General features: G+C 36.8%; 1 long non-coding RNA gene across 1 annotated transcript in view; it reads left to right on the plus strand.

Moving 5' to 3' along the window:
- The first annotated feature begins 12,617 nt into the window (after positions 1–12,617).
- Positions 12,618–16,742, plus strand: part of LOC131404221 (uncharacterized) — a 162,050-nt gene continuing 157,925 nt past the window's right edge. Inside the window, exon 1 of the long non-coding RNA XR_009219756.1 lies at positions 12,618–12,696. This is a non-coding gene — a long non-coding RNA (uncharacterized LOC131404221). The remainder of the gene's footprint in view (positions 12,697–16,742) is intronic.

Below are 16,742 nucleotides of genomic sequence, written 5' to 3' on the forward strand. Positions count from 1 at the left end.
GGCTCTCTGAGGAGATGACATTTGACCAGAGGACGTTTGACCAGACATTTGGCCTTCCTTGAATGAAAGGAAAGGAGAGCCAGATGAAGATGTGGGCAAATGGATTCCAAACTGAGACAACAAGGGAACATTCCTTAGAGTGATGGTTCTCAAACTTGGCCCCCAGAGAGCGTTAAAAAAATCCTGACACCGAGGATGCATGCCTGACCAAGTACATCCAAAGCACTAGAGAGTGGAACCCAGGCATCAATACTTTCATAGCTCTGTAGGTGCTCTCAGTGCTCAACCAAGGTTGAGAAACACTGCGTTAGATAGCAGTCAACTTGTGTTGCAGAAGCTGAAAGAAAGTCAATGAGGCTAGAGTGGATAAAGGATGAAAGGGAGGAAAAGAGCAATAAAAGATGGGTTACAGCTCATGATATATTCTTGGATTTATTTTGAATGTGATGGAAAGCCACTGGAGGTCTTGAGCAGGGGGCATCACATAATCTTATTTGTAAAAGATAACTTTATCTGTAGACTGGAAGATTGACTACAGGGGGGTTGAAGAGAGCAGGAAGTGGGAAACATATTTGATGCTATTACAATAATTATCCTTAGATGATTATAATAAAAGTAAAAATGATGTTCAAATGAAATCTGATATTTGGTTGATATTTATTTTTTATGCTGATTGTGTTTTTTTACAAGATTTTTTAGAATAGTTTTTTCATCTTTTGTATATTAGTTTTCTGGGGCTGCCATAACAAAATACCACCGACTGAGTGGCTTAAACAACAGAAATTTATTTTCTCACACTTTTGGAGGCTAGAGATCCAAGATCAAGGTCTCGGTAGGTTTGGTTTCTTCTGAGACCTCTCTCCTTGTCTTGCAGAGGGTCACTTTGTTGCTGTGTCCTCACATGCTCTCTCCTCTGTGCTCATGCACTCCCAGTGTCTCTTCCTCTTCTTATAAGGACACCAGACCTATTTGATTAGGGCATCATTTTAACTTAATCACTTTAAAAGCCTTATCTCCAAATATAGTCACATTCTGAGGTACTGGGTAGTAAGGCTTCAAGATATTTTTTTTTGGTGAAGGGACACAATTCAGGCAATAACATTTGTCTGTTTCACTACTGTTTCACACATGTTTTTCAACTGAAGACTTGTATCTTCCTTTGGCAGTGGAAGTGACACTTCAATAAAATTTTTTATTGTCATTTACTTAATTCAATTTACTTTCCTCCTTCTGGAACTCATTTTTGAGAGATGTTGGTACCTCTGGATCTATTCTTCATTTCTCTTAACTTCCCTCTCATACTTTCTGTCTCATTTGTATTTAGCTCTGTATTCTGAGAGAATTCCTTGGTGGATTTCCAGCCCAGTAGTTTAATCTTCAACCATGTTCATTCTGCTATTTAGACTAGTGTTTTCAGTTTAAACGACGAACTTTTAATTGACTTCTAGGAAATTCTTTTTTTATAGATGAATTATCCCCTGAAATATTTCTGAATGTATTAATTATACTTAGTCGAAATTCTTCTTTCTGCTTAATTAACTTAGTTTCATCTTTCAGAACCTCAGATGCTTTCAACTTTGCAAGAGTGTGCTTTCACATCTATTTTAGCGTAAGTTTTTCTCCTATCTTTCTTTTCTTTGGAACTGATCCTGTTTACTTTCTCTCTCTCAGGTATCCCTCACAATATCTGGACCACAATGGCACTTTTAATTTTGTCCTTATCTACTTTGGATTTACTTTCCATTATGTGTATGTATATGTGTATGTATGGGTGTAGAAAATACATACAGGTATATGAACTTATTTAAAATATTTTTATCTTGTTTAATGAAATCTTGGATGAATGGGGATGTTGCAGCATTTGCTACTCTTATCATCTTGGTTTAATTTCTATTATTTTGAAATATTTTTCTTGCCTTTTGTACTATTGTTATTTGTGTTTCATGATGAGTTATTTATTTATAGAAACTATCTCATTTTTTTTCTGAATAAATTCTGCCATTTTTTTTTTTCCTGAGGAAGATTAGCCCTGAGCTAACATCTATGCCAGTCTTCCTCTATTTTGTATGTGGGTCACCGCCACAGTATGGCTAGCTAGTGGTCTATGTCCGTGCCCGAGATCCGAACCCGTGAACCTGGGCCGCCAAAGCAGAGTGTGCCGAAATTAACCAATATGCCACAGAGCTGGTCCCAAATCCTGCCAATTTTTATTCTGACAATATTCATATTTGTTTTTCTAAGTTTATTTTCATATGTAAGTATTATTTTTTTGGAGAAGATCAATATTTTGTTCTGTCAACGTGAATTTTCTATCCATAGGTATTTGGCACTACTAATAATATAATCACCACTCCATTCTCTAATGAAGGTTAGTTTCTTTGAAGAAAAGTATAGCAGGAATTTTGGGGTATGTTGGGTAAAATATAAACTAGTATTCTTAAAACAAGAATAAATTCATTTTAATTGCTTTTAATATTTATAAACAGAAAAACAATTTAAAATATTGCAATAATATTTGTAAAATATGGATTTAGTAATTTTATTAAATTATTTTTGCAGACTATGCAGATTCTTTTAAGTAGAAACCACAAGCATGGAATAGAGAATTAAATATTGCACAGGAAGAACATAGGAGATGTGGTCTACCTTTAGATATAGGAATAAAATCTTCTTTTGTACGTCAAATATGAACTCATTAGGAAAACGAAAGGAAATAAGAATACTTTGCCTGGGGTTGGGAATGGGTACCATAATGGAGAGATGCTTTAGAAACAGAAGTGAGTAGAGGGATTCCACAAAGGAACTAGACGGAGGAGGATAAGGAAATCATGGCAGGCAGGAAAAAAACCATGCAGTCCCACAATACACAATATTGATTATCTAAAAATATGGAAAGAACAGTTTATATACCTGGATAGGGAAAAAAAATGGCTACCTAAATGAACTAATCCATCAATTTTAAAGACAGAAAAACATTTAAAGTCTGAGACCCATAATAATGATGTGGTAGAAATTATCATCTAGACAATGCTGACTAGAGTCACATAATTAAATATAATCAGAAAATAGTATTATAAGATCTTAAAAATATTGACAAGTTTTTGCCTTCCAAACTTTGCTTAAATGCATAGAAATCTCTATTATGAATGATGTATAAAAATCATATTTTGAACTATAACTAATAGGACTAACAAATTTCCTTTAAATAGAATTCCTACCAAAATAACCCAATGAACAAAAACTTTTGGACACCACTGGGTATTGGATGCAAATCAACATGGTAGAATTGAACTTGGGAAATCAGAAATAGGTAGGAAATATGGAAAGAAAAAATATTTGGTTTTGGCAGGATGGCAAGTCCAGTTCAAAAACTAATGCATCCTTTGTCCTGAATCACGTTTTATATTTAGACAGTTGGAAGAATTGGTAATTGGTACGTATAAATTAAACCGAGTTACTGTTTATGTAGTAAGTAAATCAGTTTACCTATATCTGTGATAAACTTATATGCTCTTGGGATTTTTTTTCTTTTACACGTTAATGATGGGTAACTTTAAACAGGGCATGTATTTAGAGTTGATCTGACAACCAGGTTAATTGAAATGTTAAAAGTCCTCTGTTTTCAACGGGAAAAAGAAATCTTTCAAGAGGAGCTGTGTCCTTCTTAAAAGAGAGATCACAAAACAAGTGAGACATATGATGGTGGCCATTAGAGAGAAGGATGGATGTCAATTTGTGAAGTGCTGCTTCAGCTGTCTCAGGAGAGTAGCTGCCAAGCACACTCAAAAAGGAAATACAAAATCAGACATCTGTATGTGTGCAGCATCCACCATGTTTGCTCTGAGGAGAGCGAACCATATGAAGCAAGACAGCAAAGGTGAAATCCAGCAAGATAGCCTACTTTATTGCCATGGCAACCCAACCCTGATGAAAAGTAAAAAAACAATAAAATATCTCTGAAAAAAAAAAATCTGTGCTATGAATACCTACTGGGGTGAGAAAAGATGCACTCATGGAAAGAATTTGGCATTTTTACCATTTAGTGACTCCTTGTAACAAAGACATGGGTGCTGCTTTTGGGAAATGCTGATTTAAAACGCATTGTATTTACTAAATTATTTAATTTGTTCTGTTGCTAAATTCAGGTTTATACGTAAAAGCTGCAGTTTTGGATTAAAATCTTTAGTGCCATTGCAGAAGTTAAAGCATTAATATTGTCACTCCGCTTGACGCCTTTTGATAAACTTTTGCCATCATATTTCACATAAATTGTGTGTTCAGTAGGAAAGAGAAGTTCCAGGACATTTTGATATTTAGTTAAAATTAAAGCCGTGTTTTATATTCCTAGATTGGATTCTCAAATTTCACCCATTATGTTTTAAAAACTCTTTCTTCAACTTGCTGATTCTTGGTATGCAGTTTAGTATGAAGAGAAAACATTCATTTTTTTTCTATTTGAATTTGTTTAACTTTCACAGCTCTCTAAATTTTCCCAGACTTTAGGCAATTTTGAATTATTCCTATGATTGTTTTTATTCAAATAAGACTTCTTGGTTTGTGGAAAAAGTCTGGGAAAGCTTGTTTTACTTTTCTTAAGTCAACTTCATTGAGGTAATTTACGTACAATAAAATCTACCTTTTTAAAGTGTAAGTTGAGTTTTGACAAATGTATCCGTCATCACTACCTCCACAATCAACTTTTTTGCAACATTATTTTAGTGTTTGTCACTACCACTTCAAGTTTGTACTGATTTGCTTTAGGTAAAAATAGAAATTTTTGCCATATTCCTCTCCTTTATGCTATTTTATCATACACATTACATCCATATGTTATAAACTTAACAGTAAGGTGTGAAAATTTTTGACAAGCAATAAATGTCTTTAAAGAAATTAAGAGAAGAGTACTACACACATAAATCTTTTATTTATCTTATATTTATTCACCTTATAATATTTCTGGTGTTCTTCATTCCTTCCTCTGGATTTGAATTATGATTTGATAGCATTTTCTTTTGATCTGATGGACTTTAGTATTTCTTGCAGTACACTTATGTTAGCATTGAATTCCTTCAATTTTTATTTGTTGGAAATACCTTTAATTCACATCCATTTATAAAGGATAATTTCACTATATATTGAATTCTTAATTGATAGAGTTTTTTTCCCCCCTCAGGATTCTGAATATGTTAGTTCAATGTCTTTTTGCCTCCACTGTTGCTGAGACAAGTCAGCCATTAATTGTATCACTGTGATGTGTGTGATACATACTATCAAGTGTTCTCTATTTTTGGCTTTCAGCTGTTTGATGTATTTTGGTGTGCTTCTCTTTGTATTTATACTAATTAGGGGTTCATTGAGATTGTTGGACGTGTAAGTTAATATTTCTTACCAAATTTTGAGAGTTTCGAGCCACTATTACTTCAAATATTTTTCTGCCCCTTTATGTTTCTCTTTTACTCCTGGACCTCAATTACACATGTTAGAACACTTGCTATTGTCCCACAAACCTCCATATACCTGTTCATCTACTTTTTCAATCTTTTTTTCTCTTCATTCTTCAGATTTAAAAATTTTTATGGCTTCATCTTCAGGTACCTGATTCTTTCTTCTGACATTTCTAATCTGCTGTTGAACAGAGAAATTTGAACTTCAGGTATTATACTTTTCAGTTCTAAAATTTCCATTAGTTTTTCTTTTACAGTTTCCAGGTCTCCACTGAGGTTCCTTATTTGTTTGATTATTTTGATTACTCTCAGCATATTTTTCTTTAACTATTTGAAATAAATAATTTAATAATTATTTAATTATTCGACTATGTATTCCTTTAATTCTTTGAAAATATATATAATATTTGCTTCAAAGTCTCTAAATCTAACATCGGAACCCACTTGAAGTCAATTTCTATTGGCTATTTTTAAACTCTGATTATTGCTCACCATTTCTTATTTCTTTGTCTAGTTCATGAAGAGCAGTTTGGTTGATAAGTATGCATGGTAGATAACACATTGTAGCCATTCTGGACTCTCTTTTGCTCTCCTGAAGACTGGTTTTTTTGTTTCTTTTAGTAGTCAATTATCTTACCTGTACTCACATTGTGAAAAATGTCTTCACTGTGCTATGTAGCTACTCGTGTCTCTGCTCAGTTTTTTGGGCGATTTTTTCTTTTTTAAGCTTGACTCCCTTGTGGTCTCCCTGTGTCTGCATAGTTTAGAGATTAGTCAATGATTCCAACAGACCTTATGCTCAGACGCCTCAAGCCAGTAAGTGTTTCACTCCACTACCCCAGGTCTGGGTGAATTGAGGCCTATATGCAAAGGTGTAGCAAGTTCACAGTCTCCCCAGGCTTTTGATTTTCACTGAGCTCTCTGAGCTCTCTTGCATATTTTCAGTTTAGCTGCCAGCCAAGGATATTTGAAGAGTTTATTATCTCAGTTCTTCTCTGGCTCTGTAGCTTCCAAAAGAAATTCCCACTGAATTTCTTTTTATTGTTGTTTTTTGTTTTTCTTTTTGTTTATTGCAGTAACATTGGTTTATAACATTGTATAAATTTCAGGTGTACATCATTATACTTCTATTTCTGCATAGATTACATCATGTTCACCACCAAAAGACTAATTACAACCCATCATCACACACATGTGCTGAATTATCCCTTTCCCCCTCTTCCCTCCCCCCTTCCCCTCTGGTAACCACCAATCCAATCTCTGTCTCTATGTGTTTGCTTATTGTTGTAATTATCTACTACTTAATGAAGGAAATCATGCGGTATTTGACTTTCTCCCTCTGACTTATTTCACTTTGCATTATACCCTCAATGTCCATCCATGTTGTCACAAGTGGCTGGATTTCATCGTTTCTTATGGCTGAGTAGTATTCCATTGTGTATATATACCACAGCTTCTTTATCCATTCATCCCTTGAGGGGCACTTAGGTGGCTTCCAAGTTTTGGCTGTTGTGAATAACGCTGCAATGAACACAGGGGTGTATGTATCTTTACGCACTGGTGTTTTCAAATTCTTTGGATAAATCCCCACAGTGGAATAGCTGGATCATATGGTAGTTCTATCCTTGATTTTTTGAGGAATCTCCATACAGTTTTCCATAGTGGCTGCACCAGTTTGCACTCCCACCAGCAGTGTATGAGAGCTCCCTTCTCTCCACATCCTCTCCAACACATGTTGTTTCCTGTCTTGTTAATTATAGCCATTCTGACAGGCATGAGGTGATATCTCATTTAGTTTTGATATGCATTTCCCTGATAGTTAGTGATTTTGAACATCTTTTCATGTGTCTGTTGGCCATCTGTATATCTTCTTTGGAGAAACTTCTGTTCAGGTCTTTTGCCGATTTTTTAATTGGGTTGTTAGTTTGTTTGTTGTTGAGATGCATGAGTTCTTTATACGTTTTGGAGATTAAGCCCTTATCAGATGTATGGTTTGCAAATATCTTCTCCCAATTGCTAGGTTGTCTTTTCATTTTGTTGATGGTTTCCTTTGCTGTGCAAAGGTTTTTAGTTTGATGTAGTCCCATTTGTTTATTTTTTCTATTGTTTCTCTTGCCCAGTCAGACATGGTGCTTGAAAATATGTCGCTAAGACTGATGTTGAAGAGCATACTGTCTATGTTTTCTTCTAGAAATTTCATAGTTTCAGGTCTTAAGTTCAAGTCTTTAATCCATTTGGAGTTAATTTTTGTGTATGGTGTAAGGTAAGGGTCTACTTTCATTTTTTTGCATGTGGTTGCCCAGTTTTCCCAACATCATTTGTTGAAGAGACTTTCTTTTCTCCATTGTATGTTCTTGGCTCCTTTGTCAAAGATTAGCTGTCCATAGAAGAGTGGGTTTATTTCTGGGCTTTCGATTCTATTCCATTGATCTGTGTGTCTGTTTTTGTGCCAGTACCATGATGTTTTGGTTACTACAGCTTTGTAGTATATTTTGAAACCAGGGAGTGTGATACCTCCAGCTTTGTTCTTTTTTCTCAGGATTCCTTTTGCTATTCGGGGTCTTTTGTTGTTCCATATAAATTTTAGGATTCTTTGTTCTATTTCTGTGAAAAATGTTGTTGGAACTTTGATAGGGATTGCATTGAATCTATAGATTGCTTTAGGAAGTATGGACATCTTAACTATGTTAATTCTTCCAATCCAAGAGCATGGAATATCTTTCCATTTCTTTGTGTCTTCAATTTCTTTCAGCAATGTTTTATAGTTTTCCGTGTACAGCTCTTTCACCTCTTTGGTTAAGTTTATTCTTCTTGTTGCTATTGTAAATGGGATGGTATTCTTAATTTCTCTTTCAGCTACTTCGTTTTAGTGTACAGAAATGCAACTGATTTTTGTATGTTGATTTTGTATCCTGCAACTTTACTGTATTCGTTTATTACTTCTAAAAGTTTTCTGGTGGATTCTTTAGGGTTTTCTATATATAAAATCATGTCATCTGCAAATAGTGACAGTTTCACTTCTTCCTTTCCAATTTGGATCCCTTTTATTTCTTTCTCTCACCTGATTGCTCTGGCTAGGGCTTCCAGTACTATGTTAAATAGGAGTGGTGACAGTGGGCATCCTTGTCTGGTTCCTGTTCTTAGGGGGATAGGTTTCAGTTTTTCACCATTGAGGATGATATTAGCTGTGTGTTTCTCATATATGGCCTTTATTATGGTGAGGTACTTTCCTTCTATACCCATTTTATTCAGGGTTTTTATCATAAATGGATGCTGTATCTTGTCAAATGCTTTCTCTGCATCTATTGAGATGATCATGTGATTTTTATTCTTCATTTTATTAATGTGGTGTATCACGTTGATTGATTTGCTAATGTTGAACCATCCCTGCATAGCTGGAATAAATCCCACTTGATCACGGTGTATAATCTTTTTAACGTATTGTTGTATGCGATTTGGTAGTATTTTGTTGAGGATTTTTGCATCGATGTTCATCAGTGATATTGGCCTGTAATTTTCTTTTTTTGTGTTGTCCTTGTCTGGTTTTGGTATCAGGGTAATGTCAGCTTCGTAGAATGAGTTAGGGAGCTTCCCCCCCTCCTCAATTTTTTGGAAGAGTTTGAGAAGGATAGGTATTAAGTCTTCTTTGAATGTTTGGTAGAATTCACCAGGGAAGTTGTCTGGTCCTGGACTTTTATTTTTGGGCAGGTTTTTGATTACTGTTTTGATCTCCTTACTGGTGATTGGTCTATTCAAATTCTCTACTTCTTCTTGATCCAGTTTTGGAAGGTTGTATGATTCTAAGAATTTATCCATTTCTTCCACATTGTCCAGTTTGTTGGCATATAGCTTTTCATAGTATTCTCTTATAATCTTTTGTATTTCTGAGGTGTCTGTTGTAATTTCTCCTCTTTCATTTCTGGTTTTACTTATTTGTGCCTTCTCTCTTTTTTTCTTGGTGAGTCTAGCTAAAGATTTGTCAATTTTGTTGATTTTTTCAAAGAACCAACTCTTAGTTTTATTAATTTTTTCTATTTTTTTTGGTCTCTATTTCATTTATTTCTGCTCTGATTTTTATGATTTCCCTTCTTCTACTGATTTTGGGCTTTGTTTGTTCTTCTTTTTCCAGTTCCTTTAGGTGCATTGTTAGATTGTTTATTTGAGATTTTTCTTGTTTGTTGAGATAGGCCTGTATTGCTATAAACTTCCCTCTTAGAATCACTTTTGCTGTATCCCATAAATTCTGGCATGTCGTATTTTCATTTTCATTTGTCTCCAGGTATTTTTTCATTTCTTCTTTGATTTCTTCATTGACCCAGTCGTTGTTCAGTAGCATTTTGTTTAATCTCCACGTATTTGTGACTCTTCTGATTTTCTTCCTATAGTTGATTTCTAGTTTCATACCATTGTGGTCAGAAACGATGCTTGGTATTATTTCAATCTTCTTAAATGTAAGGAGACTTGTTTTGTGGCCTAATATGTGATCAGTCCTGGAGAATGTTCCATGTGCATTTGAAAAGAACGTGTATTCTTCGGTTTTTGGATGGAATGCTCTGCAGAGATCTACTAGGTCCATCTGTTCTAGTGTGTCATTTAAGGCCAATGTTTCCTTATTGATCTTCTGTTTGGATGATCTATCCGTTGGTGTAAGTGGAGTGTTAAAGTCCTCTACTATTATTGTGTTACTGTCTATTTCTCTTTTTATGTCTGTTAATAATTGCTTTATATACTTAGGTACACCTACTTTGGGTGCGTAGATATTTACAAGTGTTATATCCTCTTGTTGGATTGTTCCCTTGATCATTATGTAATGCCCTTCTTTGTCTCTTTTACACTTTTTGTTTTAAAGTCTATTTTGTCTGATATGAGTACTGCTACTCCAACTTTCTTTTCATTGCCATTTGCGTGGAGTATCTTTTTCCATCCCTTCACTTTCAGTTTGTGAGTGTCTTTAGGTCTGAAGTGTGTCTCTTGTATGCAGCATATATATGGGTCTTGTTTTTTTATCCAATCAGCCACCCTATGCCTTTTAATTGGAGCATTTAGTCCATTGATGTTTAGAGTAGCTATTGATAAGTATGTACTTACTGCCATTTTTTAACTTTTTATTCTCAGTGTTTTAGTATTCCTTCTCTGTTCCTTTCTTCTTCTATACAGAATTGATGGTCTCTTTAGTTTGACCTCTGTCTGAAAGCTCTACTCTTTAACTCTCCTCCTCCCTTCTTTTATATTTTTGATATCATATCTAACCTCTTTTTTGTGCATTTGTATCCATTACCCTCTTATCATGGAAATAGATAATTTTTCCTATTTGTGGTCTTCTCTTTTCCCCTTAAATCAGTCCCTTTAACATTTCTTGTAGCACTGGTTTCTTGGTGACAAGCTCCTTTAATTTTTGCTTGTCTGGGAAATTTTTAATCTCTCTTTCCATTTTGAATGATAACCTTGCTGGGTAGAGTATTCTTGGCTGTAAACTTTTTCCTTTTAGCACTTTAAATATATCGTGCCACTCACTTCTAGACTGTAAGGTTTCTGCTGAGAAGTCAGCTGATAGCCTTATGGGGTTTCCTTTGTATGTAACCTGACTTTCTCTTGCGGCTTTTAGAATTCTCTCTTTATCTTTAATTCTGGACATTTTGATTATGATGTGCCTTGGTGTGGGCCTCTTTGGGTTTATCTTGTTTGGGGCTCTCTGTGCTTCCTGTACCTGGATGTCTGTTTCCTTCCTTAGGTTAGGGAAGTTTTCATCTATTATTTCTTGAAACAGAGTCTCTGCCCCTTTGTCTCGCACTTCTCCTTCTGGGACACCTATAACATGGATGTTAGTGTGCTTGATGTTGTCCCAGAGGTCCCTTAGACTGTCCTCACTCTTTTTAATTCTTTTCTCTTTTGCCTGTTCAGCTTGGGTAATTTCCTCTAGTCTTTTGTCCAGCTCACAGATCCATTCTTCTGTATCCTCTACTCTACTTTTGAGTCCCTCTAATGAATTTTTCATTTCCATTATTGTAGTCTTCATTTCTGATTGGTTCTTTTTTATATCTTCCATTTCTTTGTTGACATTCTCACTGAGTTCATCTATTCTTCTCCCCAGATCAGTGAGCATCCTTAACACTCTTAGTTTGAACTCTCTGTCGGGTAGGTTGTTCATTTCTGTTTCACTTAGTTCCTTTTCTGGGGTTTTGTCCTGTTCCCTTACTTGGAATGTATTCTTTTGCCTCCTCATTTTGCCTCTTTCCCTGTGCTTGTGTCTACGTATTAGGTAGGTCAGCTATGTCTCCTGCATTTGGATAAGTGACCTTATGTAAGTGATGCCTTAGGAGGCCTGCAGTGTGCTTCCCTCAGTTCTCAACGTTCCAGGGTTGACACCTATGTGGGCTACGTGTGTCCTTCTGTTGTGGCCTGTTTGGTCTTCCTGTAGGTGCCCAGGGAGGCTGAGTTATGCTCCTGGCCAGCTGTTGTAATGCTCAGCTGCTTGTAGTTGCTGTGGGCCCTTCAGTCTCTTTATCAGGTGTGGAGAGCCCCAGCACAGTTGGCTGCAAGTTCTACACCACATTTGTGTTGTAGTATTTCTTTTAAGTGAGTAGGCCCCCAGCGTGGCAGGTTGTTAGGCTCAGGGGCTTACAATTGTTATAAGCCTCCAGCCTTTAGGTCTCTTATCAGCTCTCTGAGGGTTGCACCTGTGTGGGGCTGGCCTCAGGCACAGGTGCACCCAATTGTTTCAGGCTTTGGAAGGTGGGGCAAACGCCCTATGTGGGTCTTTGAGAAGCACAAGACTTCTGTAGCTGACAAGCCCTGCCGCTCACAGGTCCACACAGACAGTCAACACAGTCTTGCCCTGTGTGTGTGCCCCAACCTCCCGAAGCAGACCCAGTCTCTCCATGGTGGGAGCCTCACACACTCCACCACCGCCCCACACTATCCACCCGTTCCTTGTGCAAGCCCTGCCCCACTGAAGTTGGCTCAGTTGCCAGGCTGCAGGGAATCAAGTCACCAATCTATGCAGGCCCACAAGTTGCCTGAGGGCTTGTTGTTGGGTGGGGCCAGTCTCTAGGGTGGGCTGCCTGCCCTGGCTGAGCTGAGTGCCCCACCCACTCTAGCGAGTGGGGCAGACCCTGGGCTAGCTGGCCTCAGGGAGAACTCCAATGGCGTCTGTGTCAGCACGTCCTCACCAGGCCACAACAGTGGCTGCTGCCAATGTCCCAGTCCCTGGAGAGGTCTCACCTCTCACTGAGATGCACCCAGGGCCTATTAGGTGAGTGTCTTTTCACCAAAGAACTTTGCACTTTTCTTTCTGGTGATTTTAGGTTGCTTTCTTAAATGGGTGAGTTTGCGCGTGGACCCTTTAAGAGCCGGTTTTAATTTCTTTGTGAACCAGCTTTTCTGGGTGTACTCCCCAATGTTTTAGTAGCAGGCAAAGTCAGATATTATGCCACTCTCCTCGATTGTGCTGGGTCCACAAAATGTCCACAGTGGGGGTGCTCCCCGGCTCACGGCCCCGCTCCTCCAGGGAGGCTGCATACCTCTGGGCTGCTCCCGGGCGGCCATGAAGCTGGAGGCTTGTGAAGGCGGCATTTTTCCTCTCTAGAAGGGAGTCTCTGCCTCTTCCACTTCAATTAGGGTTGCGTTTTGTTGCTGGAGTTCCTCTTATCCAGTTTTCAGTTCTGTCTCAGGGGTAATTTTTCCACGAGTAGTTGTAAATTGGCTGTGTCCGTGGGAGGAGGTGAGTTCAGAGTCTGCCTACGCCGCCATCTTGACTTCGTCCCCACTGAATTTCTACTTGCTCTTCTAGCCACTCTGATATGAATCCGTCTGCTGCAGCAGGTAAAACTATGGAATTTCACAAGCCACGCTGATGAGGTGGGAATCCCTCCAGGCCAGAATGTCACAGACTCATTTTTTATCTAATGCAGTAGAAATTTTTTTCTGAGTAAAAACTTCTCGAGTTGCTGTCTGCCATTAGTCATTTTTCAGCATCCTTAAATTTGTTTTTAATAATTTTGACCAGTTTTATACTTTTTTTCTGCTGAAGGGAATTGCTCAACCTCCTCCCTGGACCATTTCCAGAAAAAAAGCCTTTCTTTATTTATAATACACTGGAAACACATTTGAGATAGCTAATGCATCAGGAAAAAAAAAAAAAACTCCTAAAGTACAGTTACCACAGAAAAATTAGTTTAAGCCCCTCGGGAAATACTTAATATAAGCCAGCAGAACAGTTAAAACTTTTAGAAGACTTCATTTTTGAATTCAAGTATTCCATAATTTAGAACAATATTTATTAACGAAATATATTCACCTTACATAGCGCATACAACACTCTCAATATTATGGAACATATTATTGGCACAATGCAATCATTATAGCTTTAAAAACATGTTACCAAAAGATGGACATATGTGAAGCTTTCGTTTCTGTAATGTGGTAATGAGGGAAATAAAAGACATTCAACCCCCCAAAATACTGATGAGATACACAGGCATCAAATTACCTTCTCATATTAATGAAACATGTCTAGGTACAAAACTATTATTAGTTTTGAGGGAAATAAATTTCAAAATGCCCTTAAATGTTAGCCTCTGTTTCTTATAATGTTAGTATCTCCAGAGTAGTCATCATTGTGAATAAAAATGGAGCACAGTGACCATAGAATGTAAGCAATGACCACTTAGTGACTGGTTAGAGTAATGATGCAGACTTCAGCAGGAGACATGCAGTTCAAATATCTTTTATTTGAAATACATATGAATGAGTGATTTAAGTTTCATAATATTGAGGGTTAATAATAAAGACAATTCCAGAAATTGCTAAGGTCCATATTTTGTTCCCTGACTACTTAGTTCATTCCTTTTAAGCCCTAAACTAATGGAAAGCTTCAGACAATCTCCTTCCTTTTCTCTACCCTCAGAACTTGTCAACTTAATCTGTATTTCTCTGAGCTTCACTTGCTTGGATCCCAGAATTTTCCTTGCAATTGTGAATACACTTAATTTTTAGTTAGTTTGTATTATCTAAGTTTTGTTTTGTTTCTTACAAAAAGTATCTGCTAAAAGTCAAATGAGCAGAGAAGATGCTTCAAATCTCCATGTTTCTTGTTTCCACTCGGATGAAAGCTCTATAGGAAGTGAGATTGCTAAAGGAAGAATGCTAATTAAGAAACTAAAAGAAATAGTATTTTCTGATGAGAATTTAAAGAATTGTGAGCTTGATTGACAGCTGACTAAATCTCTATAATCTACCCCATCATCTTTGAATTTATTAGCCTCTCATATGGCCCTTTGTTTCTTTTACCTGTATTGGTCTAATGTGTCCACCACTGGCTTCTACTCCTTTTCCATCTATTATTAGCTAATCTTCCAGGAATGACGTTCATCACAACTGCTGTGTCTCCTCCATCTCTGTTTCTCAAATATTCAACTGAAGATCTAACTCTGCCTTTCCGTGACTTTCTATGTTATTTTTCCCTTTCATCTTTGGTGCTCATACACAAATACAGTTTTCTCTAGCATGTCAAATAATTGCTTTCATGATGTCTCCTATATCTGAATCACTTTCTACATCTGTCTGCCAGCATTCTATCTTTAATAACAGTCAGAATCCAGACTCATTTCCTCTAAGAATATTTCTCCAACTGAGAAAGAGATTTGTCTCAGTTTTGTGATACCCTTTCTGAACTGTCATGCAGTTTATAAAAATTGTTCACATTCAGGATCTTATTTAATCCCCTTAGCAACATTGTGTAGAGGAGATACCGTTAGCTCCATTTTATACAAGAAAAATTGAAGTAATAATGGAATTTTTAAAGCCACATTATTAGTAATCAATAAAAAAGTTTCTCAAGTACAAGTCCTCTGTCTTTCATGATCAGCAATTTTCCATTACGCCCCTTTGTCTATACTGTAAGACACATCGGAAAATGATTTAGTGTAATACACCTGAGACAGTCACTTAATTTAAATATAAGTCAATTTCTTTTTGTAAGATAGACTCCACATAATACTACTCATTGAATTATGTGAAGGATTCTTATGTTAATGATAATAATATTACCTACATTACATTGAGCAACTATTTTGTGCAAATATGTGGGCACTTTACTTGTATTAGCTCATTAATCCTCACAACAACATAGGAACTGCCCATGTTCTCATCTGAGGTCCACTCCTTGACTTGTACGCTGGGTTCCATTTCTTTGCGCATACTCCGAGATACTGTACTCTGACTAGTGCCTCCATTTTCTTTCCACCTATTTTCTCCTCAGCCCACACCAATTTGGCTTTGTTTCTTACCTTCACCAAAACAACTCTTATTGAAATTACACAACTTTAGCTCTTATCAAATTTATCAGTGAATACCATGTTGCTAAATTCAGTGGTCAATTTCTTGTCCTTTCTTTAGTCTATCAGCAGCATTTGATACAGTTAATTACCCACTTTTCCAAATATTTTCTCCATCCGGCTTTCAGAATACTAGACTTTTGCCCTCTGCCTACCTCTTTGGCTACTGTTTTTCTGAATTATTCCGAGTTTTCTGTAGCTAAACTTTGGGACTCTCTGGAAAGAGTTGGAAAGAAACCATTATAGAGTTGTAAGCAGAAAAGTGATGTGATAAGACTTCATTGTAACAAGAGCACTCTGGCAGTGGGCAGAGAACAAACTGTAGCTGTGGCAAGGTTAGGGACAGGGGCGCTATTTGGAAGTATTGCTCTAATCCAGACATCTTTTCTCTAACTCTACTCATAGTCTAGGCAATTTTCCTCAAACCTATGGATTAAATACCAAACATATATGCCATTACTTCCAAATTTATTTCTCCAGCAAGGAGCATTCCCTTGCACTGTAGACATATTTATCTAACATCTTACTTGACTTCTCTATTTTGATATCTAAAAATCATCTCAAATGTAACATGTTCAAATCCAGACTCCCTAATTTCCAAACAGGTTTATACCCTCTTCTACCTGTCTTATTCCATCCCCTCTATCTTTCAGTTGTTTAGGCCACATATTTCCTACTGCTGCTGTATCAAATTAATACAAATTTCCTGCTTAAAACAGCATACATTTATTCTCTTATAGTTCTGGTAATCAAAAGTCTGAAATGAGTCTTACTGGGCTAAACTCAAAGTGTTGGCGGACTGTGTTTTTCTGGAGGCTCTAGGGGATAATTCATTCTCTTGATCTTTCTAGCTTCTAAAGGTTCTCTTCATTCATTGGCTCAAATTACACAGCATTTTCTCCTTTTGCTTCTGTCATCACATGGCCTTCCTCTCTCTGACTCCTCCTGAGCCCCTCTTAAAAGG

This window comes from Diceros bicornis, chromosome 4 (assembly GCF_020826845.1).
Source record: "Diceros bicornis minor isolate mBicDic1 chromosome 4, mDicBic1.mat.cur, whole genome shotgun sequence".
Taxonomy (NCBI): Eukaryota; Metazoa; Chordata; class Mammalia; order Perissodactyla; family Rhinocerotidae; genus Diceros; species Diceros bicornis.